We start from the raw sequence: 16,115 nt of genomic DNA on the forward strand, positions 1-16,115 counted from the left end.
CAAAACCTCAGTTTTGCATCAAAACATCAGTTTTAGATGTATAAGTAGATGGTTATCCAGTAAACGTAGTTTGATGTTACAAAATGGTATTGCAATGTCCAAGTACATACGTGGATCTAGCCCTTTATCCATTTTGAATTTTGTGTTCTCAGATAACCTATTTCTGTCATGAAAGCTGCCTCCATAAGGTTATTTTCAAAGTGGGGGCACGGTAGAGATTGATCTAATCGCATCCAGAAAAGATCCCATCTCCTTGCGAAAACCTATGAAAGCGTCAGAATTGCCTTGTATGAATAAAATCACAGGCACAAAATGCATGTGATAAACACTGAATGCTTATTCCATCTTCTCCTACCTTTTGAAAGAAAGAATGTAAATTATCTCTACAAAGCAATAATTTGTCTTGATGTTTAAAAAGCCTAACTGTTCGCAAAGGTAGTTTAACATAGAATCAGATCCTTGATGCTCTGGAGTTTCAGATTTAGTGTATTTGCCTTCCAGCTTTCTGCTTATTGCTTTATAACATTAAATACAAACCCAGAAACTCTGTAGTTAGTTTGTAGATCCTGGTAATGTAGGCACTTTCAAGTATGGACGTTCTCTTAAATGACTGGTACAGAACAAGAGAAAAATATTCATTTAATATGGCTGCGTCTCCACTGGTGGATTTTTTTTTTTTAAGCTTAGCATAGTTGGTTTTACATTGCCCTTGTTTGTACCTTCATTTGTGGGTCTGTTTTGAATTTTGATCATTTCTGACAACATGCAGTCCCAAGGGACTTGCATAGCCTGATTACATACATTGGATGTTTTGTATTCTGCATTACTTTATCATCTAATCAGGTTAAAGCGGTAAAGATTTACTAATGGGAACATTCAGTTGCCCTAGATTTTGTCTTAAATTTATTAAGTTATTTTACTCTGAAAGTTGATCCACTTCAATACCATTCAATCTGGGATGTTAAAGGACAAAAATAGCATGTTACATTCAACTGATATTCTACATTATTCTAAATTAGGAGGAATTTTGTTGAAACACAGTCACTAAAACCATGATTCAAACACTTCATTTCTGTTCATATTTATCCCTTGCCCACAATGAACATTGTGAAAGAAAAAATGTATTCCAGGAATTCTGAGATAGTTTAGTATAAGTGAAATATAAATAACTCATAGCTAAACTGGAACTTAAATTTCAGTCAATGTTGACCTGTACTGCCCAAGAGCTTCCAAAAACCAGCGTGAAAGGACCCACTGCAGTGGAAAGTCTTATCAAAGATAAGATGTGAAAGTACAAGATATTTGATTAGAAGTCAGTTGGCCAGTGCAATCTCCAACGTCTCATAAAGTTGGGGAATTTTTGCAGTATGACGATAATTTGGTATCAGCCTCTCGGCAGCTTTTCCCAGCTGTACTGCTTGACTGAGTTTAAAACCTGACCTCTGCTAATGCGTCCGCCTCGAGGAATGACAGTGCAAAACCCACTGGTGTTCCTGAGGGATCCGATGATCCTTTTTAGGGGTGGCTTATCTGATATATGGTGTTGTGCGTTACCTTATACCATTTTCCAGCTACACCGTCTTCCACCTAGTTTCCACCTGATCTTATGCAGTGCCTCACTGTGGGGTTCCCACGGGACAATGGTGGGAACGAGGTACTGAACGAGCTATGTCCAGGCATGTCCAGGGGGTGGTAATGGGGTGGTAATGAACTAGCCAATCATAATAAAGAACAAGGACTTTGGCTATGAGAAAAATAAGATATGGGGAAGTTGAAAAATAAGAAAGAATGCTGCACCTGCAAGATATAGCTTTTTAGCATAAACCAATCAGAACTAATATAGAGGCGTGTGAACAAAGCATACTAACCAATCATAATAGAAATGACATGTACACAGAGTGTGTACAAAAACAGAATAGTATAAATGTACTCTCAGATACGTAAATAAACGAGATCTGCTTAACGATCATATTGGTCTGCGTGCGGTGTCTCCGTGCCCTCTCGCGAACACTGGTAAGTGGCGCCTGGGACAGGGACTCTTCGGCCCGGAGACTGCGGAGAAGCAGCGGACAGCGGACCGAAAGGGGGATGAGAGGAAGCCAGCTGTAGAGTGCTGCCCCGGCACTGGATTTTCGCACCAGCAGGAACGGATGCGGTAAGCCCGAGTGTTGCTAGCAAAGGAAAACCTGGGTAGGGCTTCCCAGGCAGCTGGGGGAGGAATGGGGTCTACCCTGACCAAGACAGAAGTGGCAGTGGTGAAACTCCTCCAACATATACTCTCCGAGAGAGGAATTAAATATGACGAAGCTGCGTTAAAGCAGTTACTCCTTTGGGCAAAAGACAAAGGACATTTTACAACCCTTAATGATGTCTTTGAAGTGCCTTTATGGGAGAAGATTGGTGACTCTCTCTGGAATGCGGTGTCAAGTGGTGATAAGGAAGCCTTTAAATTGTCTGCTACATGGAAGCTGGTTAGTGAAGCGTTAAAAGGAATAAAAGCAGAGAGAGAAGTTACACATTCAGCTTTTATGGCTTTAGGACCGCAGACGTCTACTACCCCCTCACTGTTTGCGGGACCAACACCTCCCACGGCCCCGGTGGCTGTACCGGTGGCAGCTCCTTTATCGCCGTCGGTACGGACGGCTCTGAAAAAAGCTGAGGAGTGGGGAGCGAGTAAAATAGATAGAGATCTATCAAAAACGGTAGTGCGCCCTACAAATCCATCAGAACCGGTAGTGCGCCCTAAAACACGAACTCGATTTGGACTAATTGATTCAGACGCTGAACAGGAGAATTGGCCAAAACCCCCTCCTCCTCTCATTGATCTCTCTACGGATGAGGCTGATAAGGAGGACAAGAAGGAGGGTAAAACTGTTTCGTATCCACCTTTACCGGATTCGCCATTTCCTGAGTCTGTTGAACAAAGTTTACATTCCGGCGCTAAACAACCACCGTTAAAGTCTCCAGTTACGGAGTCAGCAGTACCAGAGTTACAAGGACTTAAAGGACAGTTACCATCACGACATGGACATGAACTTGACATGACAGAGCTTGCTAGACGACTGGAAGTATTAAAGACGGAATTGCAGCAGCATCGTACAGCCAACGCCTCAGGACACGTGACTATGTCTCCCCAAAACTCCCCTCTGTGTTCGGGACAAGCATTAGGGCCACCTCAACCTCCTTTGCAAATCCCTACTCCACCTTTAGATCAGGGGAGGGGGGGGGAGGAGTAAAATGGAAAGGGATCATTCGAGATGCGTCGAGATGCGTTATTAGAAGGAGTTATAATTCCACAAGCATATCCGGTGATTGTGGGTGCGGGTCCTGAGGGAAGAAATATTTGACAACTCTTAGATTGGAAATTGTAAAAGAAGCATTACACTATAGTTAGCGAAAGACAACACAGGTGAGGACTGCAGAAAAGTTGTTGCAGGGATGGCAAATAGTAATGCCACCTTAACTGAGCTAATGGATGCTTGTGAGAAAATAGGAACCACTACATTTCAGATGGAGCATTTAACAAAAACTTTTGCGGCGGCAGTTAAGGTAGTTCATCGTTGTTATACATGCGAACAGGAAGGTCACTTTAAGAAAAACTGCCTTAAGAAGTCGAAGCTGAGTGGGAGAGATAACTCTGTTTTGATGTGTCATTGCTGTGGGAAGCTAGGGCATTTTGTGAAGCTGTGCAGGTCTAAGTATAATGCTCAAGGTCAGCTGATAACAACCAGCTGCAGAGCGCAGGGCTGGTGTTTCCACGCGGGGTTAACCTGTGCGGCTGCCAAGCCTTGGACCTGTGGCAAACAGGGATAATGCTAATGCTGATTGTCAAAAGATCATTGAAGCTTTACCTGGAAAAACAGATTTGAATGCTATGATAAAGGCATGTGCAAAAGTGGGTACTGTGGAACATAAGGCTCAAGTTATGGCTGCGGTCGTACTTGGGGCTTACGTCGTCACAATTGCAGCCTCTATTCCAATTATTAGCAGGGGACACAACTTTAACAGCACCACGACACACTACTTCAGAGATACAGCAACTGATTACAGAAATAGAAAGCAGGCTACATTCCAAATTTGTACATCGTATTGATTTGAATTAGGAAATACAAATTATCACTTTGTTTGATAGGCAAATTCTGTATGCAATAATTGGTCAATGGAATTCAGAATGATCAGATTCGTTACAGAGCTATTGGCACAGATTATTCATCAAAGGACGGATGCGATGTCGGGAGCTTGTGGCCAGAGATCCTGCATCACTAACTGTTCCTATTGCAGCTCAATATTTTGAGTGGTGTATGGCTAATAGCTTTGCTTTACAAACAGCTATGGAGAATTTCTCGGGACAGGTTGTTGAGTGCGGAACTTCCAATTGCCACTGGAGTGTGGTATACAGACACTTCCATGGATGGAATTACCATTTTTACAGATGGATCTGGGAAAACAGGCAAGGCGGGCCTTGTCTGGTATTCTGACGGCAAGTGGGAATCTATGGTAGTACAAAAAAAAAGGGTTCACCTCAGGTGGTAGAATTACGAGCTGTATTAGAAGTATTTCAGAATTTTCCCATTCCCTTTAATTTGGTTACTGATTCAGCATATGTAGCTGGCATTGTAAAACAATTGGATAGATCTGTTATAGACAATACATGTAATCAGTGTGTTTTTGAATTGCTGCGAGCTCTGTGGCAAGAAATTCAAATCTGAACTGCATTGTTTTATGTTTTACATGTAAGAAATCATACTAATTTGCCTGGGTTTATTGCAGAAGGCAATGCTCGAGTGGACTCTTTGGTTTTTCATCCTAAAACAACAATTTGTACCAGAGTGGAAGCAATAGCACAATTGCTTATCAAAGTACATAAAAGGATTACAGACATTACCGGACTAGACTCAGATGCTATCTATTTACCTATCAGAAAGGAATATCTACAGTGGTTAACAAATCAGTCAACTCTTTTTCAAATGGCCTTACAGGACTTTACTGGACAATTGGTAACACATTTGCCAAGAGATAAAAAGCTACAGTTTATTTGCAAACAGGATTGGGAAGAAAAACCTATCAGATCCGAGATACCTGTGACTGGACTAACTGTTTTTACTGATGCAGGAAAGCGATCACATTCAGCAGTTATTACCTGGCAAGAGGATGGACAATGGAAACATTACAAATTCTCAGGGCAAACTGAGGACTCATTGCAGACACTTGAACTTTTTGCAATATACCAGGTCTTTTTAAATTGGAAGGACTTACCCGTAAATATTGTAACAGACTCTCTTTATGCAGCAGACATTGTAAATCGAATTGAGAAAGCTTTTATACGACCAGTGAAGAATATACGACTTTACACCATTTTGCTACAGCTGCATCAGGCAATAAACCTCAGAGAGGTACCTTGTTACTCACATTCGTAGTCATCAATTTGATCAAGGTTTGAGCATTGGCAATAATAAAACAGACACACTTGTGTCCTATACGCAAATATTACCAAATTTATTTGAACAAGTGTGCCTATCCCATCAATTCTTTCATCAATCAGCAAAAATGCTAGCGAAACAATTTCACCTCACCATGGCACAAGCACGTGAATTAGTTAGTGTTTGTCCTAGTTGTCAGAAAATTGGCATGGGAATTGGAACAGGGGTAAATCCTTGAGGACTGAGTGCGTTACAACTGTGGCAAATGGATGTTACTCACATTGCAGAATTTGGAAGGCTCAAATATGTTCATGTATCTGTTGATACGTTTTCACATGTAATATGGGCAACAGCACAGACTAGGGAAACAGGTCGTCATGTCAAACGACGTTTACTTGCTTGCTTTGCAAGTCTTGGGGTTCCACAACAACTTAAGACTGATAATGGACCAGCATATTGTTCACAGATTTTTCATCAATTTTGTCAACTATGGGGTATTACACATGTCACTGGGATTCCTCATTCGCCTACGGGTCAGGCGATTGTGGAACGTGCTCATAGTACATTGAAACAGCTTCTGCAAAAACAAAAAGGGGGAGAGGTGACTGAACCTTCTGAGAGACTTGCAAAAGCTGTTTATGTACTTAACCATTTAACTTTAGCAGGAGATAAGGAGCGACCCCCAATTGTAATACGTTGGGAGGCAGATCGACAGGGAGCAAGCTATGTGCAAAACAAAGGCAAAGTGTGGTATAGGGAACCAGGTACTAACGAGTGGTTAGGACCAGGGGAACTATTACTAATGGGTCGAGGTTATGCTTCTGTCTCTACGGGCACAGGAGTATGATGGTTTCCGATCAAATATATTAAACCATATGTGGAGGTGGAATCCAGATCCGGAGATCCGACAGAGTAGCAGAAGACAGCAGGGCAATCAGGGATGCAGCAGGAAATAGTTGGTTCAACAAAATCCTGCAAGAATTAGGTGGATTGTCTCTAAAAGGATGGTTAGCCACATTATTAGAGGGAATAGTTTATATAGTTGTGATTATAATTATCATAGGGATCTGCGTGGGTTGTGTTGAGGCAATCATTGAGAAGAGTATATGGAAGTAGTGAGATAATAAATCTAACTACTTCCAAAGGGGGAAATTGATACCGGATGGTTTAGCAACGGTTTAGCAAGAGTAGGCCTCAGAGTAGGCTCTAAAAGGCCTGCTCTGTGTTACCTTTATACAGAATCAGCTTTCCTGTCAGTAACTTTCCTTTCAGCTAGAATAATAGAGAATAACAGTATGTTCTGAAGTAAACTGCATGTTTTGTAGATAGAGTCTGCTTATGGGAATGTTTATAATAGGCATTATCCTACTTGTATTACCCTGTTTGTTTGCATGTTTGCAGAGAACTGTACAACGAATGGTCAATACAGCCTTTTTGGCACAACAACAGAGAGCAGGATTTATGGGTAACCAAGGCTGGGATTCTCTGACCGGGCTCTGCGAGACGCAGGGAACCAGGTTGAAGTAAGAAACAAAGACAAAAAGGACAGGACAGGACATAGCTCGTTCAAAAACAAAAAGGGGGATTTGTGGGGTTCCCACGGGACAATGGTGGGAACGAGGTACTGAACGAGCTATGTCCAGGCATGTCCAGGGGGTGGTAATGGGGTGGTAATGAACTAGCCAATCATAATAAAGAACAAGGACTTTGGCTATGAGAAAAATAAGATATGGGGAAGTTGAAAAATAAGAAAGAATGCTGCACCTGCAAGATATAGCTTTTTAGCATAAACCAATCAGAACTAATATAGAGGCGTGTGAACAAAGCATACTAACCAATCATAATAGAAATGACATGTACACAGAGTGTGTACAAAAACAGAATAGTATAAATGTACCCTCAGATACGTAAATAAACGAGATCTGCTTAACGATCATATTGGTCTGCGTGCGGTGTCTCCGTGCCCTCTCGCGAACACAGTCACCTCACCTATGACAAACAGTCCTTCTTTCCCTCCTCAAAGGAAATCACACCCTGGTACTTGGCCAAATCCCTCTTACAAGAAGTATACTAAATACTTCTTTGAAATCATCCCCATTACTGGAAACCAGCTTGCTTTTATAGCACAGTAGCAAGCCTGACTCTCAGGCAGCTGCTGCAAATCACCTGATCACAGAGAAAACCCTAGACGCTGGCAGAAATGAGTTTTGCTCTCCTAAATGCTTGTCCTGAGCACTTTGCCTCCCGAGACCCAGTGGTGAGGACTCCATGTGCAGTTTGCACCCCCCTGCGGTACTGACGGTGGAAAGATGCATTAAGTTTAATCCTGTACTTTGAATGCAGAGAAAACTCCACTTAGATTTGCTTATGTATGACCAACAGGCTTCAGTGCACAGGCTGTTATATGCATAACTGCTATGAAAATTCAACAGCTCCCCGCTGATCGGCAATAGAGGCTACAGAAAAGTCTTTAGGCTAATGAGCAGAACGAATGCATAATCGGAGGCATAGAATAAGCAGCTATAGCATCTGGGCTGTGACCTTATGGGCCTTCAAGCTAAGAAGGGTCAAGACCTGACCCTCACTAAGTCCCAGAGTAGGCTAAGTAAGGATGTGTCTGATCAATATTTTAGTGGCTATAAAAGACACTTCACTCACGTACCCAAAAAAAGTGTTGTGTCTTATTAACAGTCACATTTTTCACTTGCATACAGCAATGTGCTATATAGAAAAATAACAGAAGTGCCTTACATCTTTTGATTTTAACAGAATATAACTGTTTTTTTTTCACTTGCTGTCTTAATTGGCAGCAACTTTTCAGGATAGTACAGATGTTCTGCATTATTCTGTATTTTTTAAACCAGTTAATATGTTGCTGTAGTCATGGAATGCTTATTTGGGACTTACAGTTATGGCATGGAAAATGTGTTTGCTAGAAACAAGCAATCCAGTGGGATGAGTGACTGTGCAAAAAGAGAACAATTACAGACTTATCAGAGCTATTAATTTACTCAAGCAAAACAAAGCAGTTGTTCAGTTCATTGTAAACATCTTTGGAATAGCAAAGTCAAGATTCTTAAAAATACTTATGTGCTCAATAGCTCTGTGTACACACTACTTGGAAGCATCTCCACGCTGAACAAAACAGTAGACTGTAGTTCAGTTAGAAGCTGGCATTTCTTAGATGCAAGTTTGCTAGATTTTGCTGTTACGAAGAATTCCTTTCCGAGTTTCCTACCTTGTTCTGAAAATGAGACAACCTGATTCCTTACCAGTGAGTAAGCTAAAGTGGGTTTTGTTCATTCATTTTGTTAATGCATGCATTAAGTAAGGTAGAAGGACAACTTAAAAGAGGACAGCTAGTTGCAATACACATAGATGCCGAAGATTGCTCTACCATTGCCTGTTCAGTTTGATTTCTCAAAAATATGGGAGTGGGCTCTTCTCACATAGCCTATCTTCCAGTATTGTAGTACAGCTGACCAGAGGACAGTCTCCTTTTCCCTAAAATTGACATCTCAGTCGAGAGTATGGACAGTATGTTCAGTGGTGGATATGGAATGATCACTCAATAGTGCTTTTGGTGTCTAAGGGTAGAAGGAACTATACAAGAGTTGTTATAAAAAATAAGAATGGGCTATTAAGGCCTCTTTTGAGAAAAGGATATCCTACTGGATGAAAATTATAGCATACTTTCAAAGATAAATCTGAGTTGAGAGATCTTTCTTCAAAGCTTCAATAACAACTGCTATTGTACTTTGTCCTTGCATATTCCAAGCTGCTACATAAATACTAACAAACTATGGCTATAGCACCCTCACAACGCTGTGTCTAGGCTCTAATTTTTATATTATAAATATATATATTTATTTGAAATGCATATACTTCAAATTATAAACTCCAATTTTCATATTATAAACTAGAAATGAAGAAGCTGAAGAAACTGAAAGGCAAAATCTGTCTCCATGGGTCTGTGTGATCCAAAGATACTGAGGGTTGCTGAGCAGCCCATGAAGATACAGGCCCGAAGCAGGATGCTCAGAGCTGGGATTAAAGGGAACACTTTCTCTTTTATGGCAAAATCTGGAGCTAAGGACAGGCCACAAGAAACCTAATCCCTGACTAAGCACATTGGGGCCCTGTTTGCCCCACCTGGTACAGCGAAGTGCCCTCCATGCCCTGCAGCAAGATGTGCATGTCCAGGTCCCATCAGGAAGACACCTAGCTGTGACCATCCTGCTTTCTGAAACCCTACAGAGAGTTTTAGCTTATTATATAAACTGGAAGCAAAATATTCCCAGCACAAGAACTAATTACGAAGACAATCAGAGCTGGGATCAGACATCTCATGTTTCTGTTTTTCCCCACTTACCTCTTGCTCTCTCCACATCACAATACAGCGAATAAGAATTCAGTTAATTGATTTTATGTATTCATCCCCTCCCTTTCTCCCCTTCTGAACTTTACAATGAAGTACTGTAGAAGGAGAAAAGAGGGTTGGAATAGAAATGAAGGAGGTCAGGAAGAGCAACCACTAATAAGAGATAAATTCTTTTTTACCAGATTATTTAAATGTATATTATTGTACAGTTTTATGCATGGCAAAGAGTGTATCACTTCGTTACTCTGGATTATGCAGGTTTTGAGTTTTAAAATGGGTAAAATACCCTGTAATGTAATAATAACGATTCACTTGTCCACCCCATGAGAACTGACAGTAAAAAGGTTCAGACAGCAACAAATTTTATCAGATCTCAGTCACAGTACAAATTTCTTCCATAAGTAAAGGTACATTTTAAGCCCCTCAAAAAGAAAAAGGCTACAAGACAAGCCTAAAATATTAGCTTTTTTAGTATCAAAAAATCTGGAATCTAGATGGGCGGAATGAGGGCTGTCTCTGCATAACAAAGTATACTGCACCTCTCCAAGCTGCGAATAGCATACCCCTAAAAATTAACATCGCACCTGGACCAGCATCAGGTTACACTTTTGGAAGACTGTCACAGTAGCTCCCACATGAAATCACAAATCAAACCCATCGTTTTCTAGTCAGGTGCCCTGGGGAAACCACAAGTCTCTCCAATCAGAAAATGCAGAGGAAGAGAAATAGCACCTTGCCCCCCATCACGCCTTGATAACCTGTGTATAACACTGTATCCTAAATTCTCAACGTGGTATGGAAATGCTGTCGTTCAGACTTCTCCGTTTCCCACTTCACCCTAAACAGGGGAGTCAGAAATGGCAGCAGTCCTGTCCCTGCACTGCATCAGTGCTCATTTACGCTCCTGGAAGCTCTCTTTTTTGGGTGGCTGGGAAGTCTGAAGGTCTGTATGGTCTGTAAGCCGAGACCAGCCGTTTGCCGAAGCCATCTTCGCAAAGCGTGACCGAAAGCCGCCTGTCGTGCCCCGCTACCCAAAGGGGCTGCTCTAAGAAGTCGTCTTCCTTCCTTCCCTCCGTCCCTCCCCGCCGGCCGGCGGCGCCGGGCCGCTCCCGGGAGAGCGGCGCAGGAGGAGGGGGCCCGGCGGGGCGGTAACAAAGAGCCCGGCGTGGGCTGCCCGCGGGCGTGGGTCTTTCCCAGAGGCGGATTTACATGAGCGATGTCACCGGCAGCTGGGTGACGGCAAATCTGTCCCTCGTCCTGGCGGGGGAGCCAAACGCTACCGATTTGCAGCCCGGAAGGTTGTTTTTTTTTCCTGGTTGTTGTTGCTGCTGGGTTTATTGTTGGGAAGCGGGAGGCTCATTTGGGAGCTGGTTGCCCAGCCGCAGGCCACGGCTCGCCCCATCCATCCCTGCAAATGCAAACCCACTAAAGACCGGCTATCCCTGGGAGGATCACCCTCGGCGCTCCGCACACGCACCCCTCTTCCCCCCTAAATTCACGGCAATGGTGAGCGGCGTCCCTCTCCCCGACCCTCTTTTTCCCGTGAGATGCTTTTCCACGCCACGCCGGGGCGGGTACCCGCCGGTGCTACCGGAGGCCCCGCGTCCTGAGCTGCTCCCCACGCACCCTGTCTGTCTGTCTCCCCGTGCAGAGCTCCGGCAACGCGTCCTACCGATGCTCCATGTCATCCTCCGCCGATTTCTCCGACGAGGAGGACCTCAGCCAGAGGTCGGGGACGGTGTCGCCGGCGCCGGGGGACACGCTGCCCTGGAACCTGCCCAAACACGAGCGGTCCAAGCGGAAGATCCAGGGCGGCTCCGTGCTGGACCCCGCCGAGAGGGCCGTGCTGCGCATCGCCGGTAAGGCGCGGCCGGGGGGTGACGGGGAGGGTGGGGGGCAGAGGGACCCCCGGCCCTTGCCTTTCTGAACGCGGCCCCTCCGGGTGGTGACTAAGCTCTTTGGCCGCGTTTTCCGGCCGGGTGAATTGATGCGTGTGGGAAAGCGAGCCGAAATAGGCGCAGGTGCGCCCATTAAACTTGCATGCGAAAACGCATTGGCGGCGCGGGGCTGCAGCAGCAGCGTTGCCATTGCAGCTGGTGCCGGCGTTTCGGCTGGGAGCCCCCGGGAGCCCGCCGTCTCCCCGGGTGGCAGCGGCGCCGGGCCGCCCGCAGCGCGGGGAGAGGCCGCGGTGGAGGCGGCCGATGCTGCCCCGCGGGGTGCGCCGGGCTTTGTCCGTGCGGGGCCGGGGCTGCGCTCGAGGGGCACAGGGACAGGGACGGCGCTGCCCGATGTGCCGGAGGCGCGGGCGGGCGCTGGTCCGAGGCCCGGCGACAAATGATGTCGAAAATAGGGCGGAGGTCTGCTTCTCGCCGGCGAAAGCTGGAAACCGCTTGAAAATGCATCCCGAGAAGAGACGACGGTCCTCGGTGCTCCCCGGGGACACCGCGGTTTCCCCCCACCCTTTTGCGTGTGCCTCCGTGGGTCCTCTCCCGGGACACCCATTTCCCAGAGTAACGCATCTTAATGCCGCTGTTGGGGGCGGCGGAGGACGCGGTAGCAGAGGCTGCTCTGCGGCACCGGGCTCTCGCCAGCCGCTGAATGCAGCCGCGGGGGGGAGGTTGCGGAGCCGGCCCAGCCCGGCCGCCCGCCAGGCTCGCCGCCGCCCCCCGGGGCAGGGTGCGCGGGGCGGGGGCCCGGGGGCAGGAGGGACCGCTCAAGGGCGGGCCCGGCTCCGGGGTCAGGGCCGGCAGGCGGTGGCGGGGCGCAGGCGCGGTGGGGACACCTGCGGCGGGGCCCGGGCCGGGGCCGCGCCTGCCCCGCCCCGCTCTGCTCCACCCCACCCCGCCGCCGGGTAGTGGGGGGTCCCGCACCGGCCAGTTGCCAGCGCCGGGGGCTGTCCGCGGGGTCCCTGCCCGCTGCCCCCCCCCCGGTGGTGTCCGCCGTGCTGCGGCCCCTCAGCGCCAGCGCCAGGACGTCGGCGGCTTCTGCTATAAGTAAAAATACCGTCTCCTCAGCGGGTGAAACGCACTTTCTTGTATTTAAAAATCTTTTTTGAGTGAAATACGGACACGATGATTTACGTTTCAATGTGCATTTGTCTTTAAAGCCTCGAGTTTATTTTGACCTTTTTTTTTTTTTTTTTTTTTTGTGGTCAGGCAAGGAATGGTCTTAGTTCGTGTAGCACCTGAGTGTTTTCATCGAATGCACAGAAATACAGCAAAAGGGCCTTTATCCATAACAGAGATGTATACAGCTAAATTTATCTTGCCAGAAATGTAAATTACGTTGCTTTCTTAAATTAATCGAGATGGAAGAGATGGTTTGGGAGACATGATTAATTAGTCAGTTTTTCAGTACATTTGCTAATACTAAACCTGAAAATGCTTATCAAAAGTGTTACAGGTCTGATTTGAATTCAAGTGAAGAAGGGATGGAGTTAACTGTTTAGATTGAATCTTCACCCCAGAAATAGTTTTTATAGCATGTCACAGCATATGCTGACATTTGCAGTGCTGAGTCCTTTTGTAATGTTTGGGGAAAAGATAGGTTAGATTTTATATCTGAAATTTTTATTTTTCAGGATTGCAATTTTTCAGCTGTATGTTTCCAGGCAGTTCTAAAGGTTTTGGTTAAATGGTTTCCACTGATGGGAGTGGGAGTGGCATCGTCGAAGACAGCTTGATTTGAAGATACCAATAGTTGATTTTATTTAATCTGGGTTGTTAGTGGTAATATTTTAGAACATGAAACCCCTACAGATGGTTATTTTGACGTGAGAACTTGTCAGGTCCGAGTCTACTTTATACCTGTGTTACTTGCAATTTCATGTGTCATTAACAGTATTGACTAATGACTCCTTTGTGTCTGTTGCCCATTGTGCCAATGCAGCTGTGGAGCATGTGCACTATTTCCGTACTGAAATGCATTAGTGCATTTTAGTTGAGAAATACTTACGGTTTGTAGTAGATCATCTTCAAAAGCACATCTTTATTCCATTCTCTCCTGATTTTTTTAAGTCATCAATTACATTATATGTAGCTGAACTGATTTTTGCAAAATTTTAAAGCAAGTAGACTGTTTACGTTGTCAGTAAAGAAAACACTGAGAAAACTTGTTTTTGTGTTCTGGTTGTAATCCAAAGCACTGCTATTCTGCTTTGGATTACGTTTGATTTGCTGCTAGACTTAGCTTTAATAAGGTTCGTTATCATACCAACTTGTCTACTTGCTTAGAAAGATATTAGGCCTAATTTCCCCTATTTCAGTGAGAGTTTTATCAGCATAAGGAGTGAAAGATTTGTTTTTTAAGTATTGGGTGACAAAGGGATTTTATTTAAAATAATCTCCTAAAACTAATTCACATCTCTATTAGAAATAAAGCACATTCTGGAAATATTTGAGTATATCATATTGTGGGGATAACATCGGGTCCGTTCACATGCTATTTTCAGTGACAGCCAAATCCTGAAATTATTTGGAAGGATTTAGTGTCTGTTGTCTTAGTTTTGAGTGTCATATTCAGTATATCGGTACGCTGTGTTTTGCTGCTCGAGGTATACTTTATTCAGCCATTGGGAGCAAAGGTAAAGATTTGGACTTGTTTTAATTAAGATATATTGGAAACCTGGAAAACACATTACTTTTTTAAGATGTGTTTCCAAGCCGGTCATGATTTCCCATCCAAGTCCCAGTAGTATGACTTCACTACAGCAATTGTTGTTCTGATGACTTGCTAGGGGAGCTGATCTAATCAGAAAAGAATTGCTACAATATAGGCTTTGAAGAGGGAGTGCCATTTCTCAGTTTTGTAAACACCATCTTTAGTGATTTTCTTAATCAAATGCAAACCACGTTGACTTTATATTTTTAAGACTAGCTCCAATCCGTAATTTTAATGCTAATAGTTCTTTTTTTTTCTGTTTTACAGTCTGCAGAATGCTCTCGTATTCATCTAGGGCATTATCAGGGTGCCAAATTATCTATGCCCCAGCTGTTGAGTACTGTAACTAGCAGAGTCAGCTGTACAAAATTCACTGCCTGTCTTGGAAGGCTTGGGATCATACGATGCCGCATCGTTAAGACGTTCGGGCCATTTGATTTACGAAGAGAAAAGCAGTCCTTTTTAAATGTAGAAAAGTGAAATTATACTCTTCATCCGTTTCTGCGGCCAAAGTAGGCTGCGGATCTTGAAGGTCGTGAATACCAAGTAACTTGTTGCTGTAACAATTAAAACCAGGGTATTTATATATCTCCAGAATCTATTTATCTGCTGACCATGTCTGTGGCTGTGACAGTAAATAATTAGGCAAGTGTTTGCTAAATCTGAGACAGCACAGAAGAGCTGTTTGCTATGGGAGAAGAGAGTGTTGTTTTCTGATTCCTGGGCAGCTCGGTTGCTGGCTTTCGTATTTTTTTCTTGATTAATGTAGTAATTTGTTGACAGTGTTTCTAAAGAGTTTTGGTGGAGGAAAAAAAGTCACATTATCTCAGATGATTTAGAAATCATGTTGAATCAAGCTACTTATTCAGGAAAAAAAGTGCTTCTTTGTTAGTAGCACCTCTAGGAGTTCAAAGACAAAGCTTTGGTTGTGATAGTGGCAATAAAAAGCCCAGTATATTTTATCTGAAATGTTTGATGTATTTCACATCTTGTTTGTGACTGAATAGGAAGATGAGAAATCATTCAATATTTGTTACTAGAACTCAGAGTTCAACTTTATCTCAAAAACTATAGTTGAGTTCTCTAGGAGGCTTTAAAGGACTTAACTTACAAAGCAGCAAAACTATTTTTTTATCTCACCATTGCCTGGGAACAAAAATTTAAAAAATTAACTGCAGCCTTCTTGGTAAATAGTGGTTCCTTCTGACTGTTTTAATAAGAATATATTCAATAGTGTTTCATATACATTTCATTTTTAAAATATTAAATGCCATCTCTATCAGATAGGGTAAGTATACATTGTTCCATATCAACGTTATTTAAGCATTAAAGATTTGAAGATCTCCACTTTAAACGTCAATGTCTTTAAGCACAGCGCATTCATTAGATTTACTCTGGTATAAATCTTAAGTAATACACCAAGAATTAAGACTTATGTATATGATCCCTCCAAGATTGTATTTTTCAGTTCAGGTAGTAATTTTTTAAAGAATCAATTGCAACAAATCTTTTACTGCAAGATTTTGAACAATTATGTAACAAAGTTGCCTCCCTTTGACATCATTATTGTAATGGGAACATCTGTTAATGGCTGTGTGATTGCTGTCTCTGAAAAAGAGCTAATTATTGGAGATCAGTATTAAATCACAATTATT

Source organism: Nyctibius grandis, chromosome 1 (assembly GCF_013368605.1).
Source record: "Nyctibius grandis isolate bNycGra1 chromosome 1, bNycGra1.pri, whole genome shotgun sequence".
In the NCBI taxonomy this organism is placed as follows: domain Eukaryota; kingdom Metazoa; phylum Chordata; class Aves; order Nyctibiiformes; family Nyctibiidae; genus Nyctibius; species Nyctibius grandis.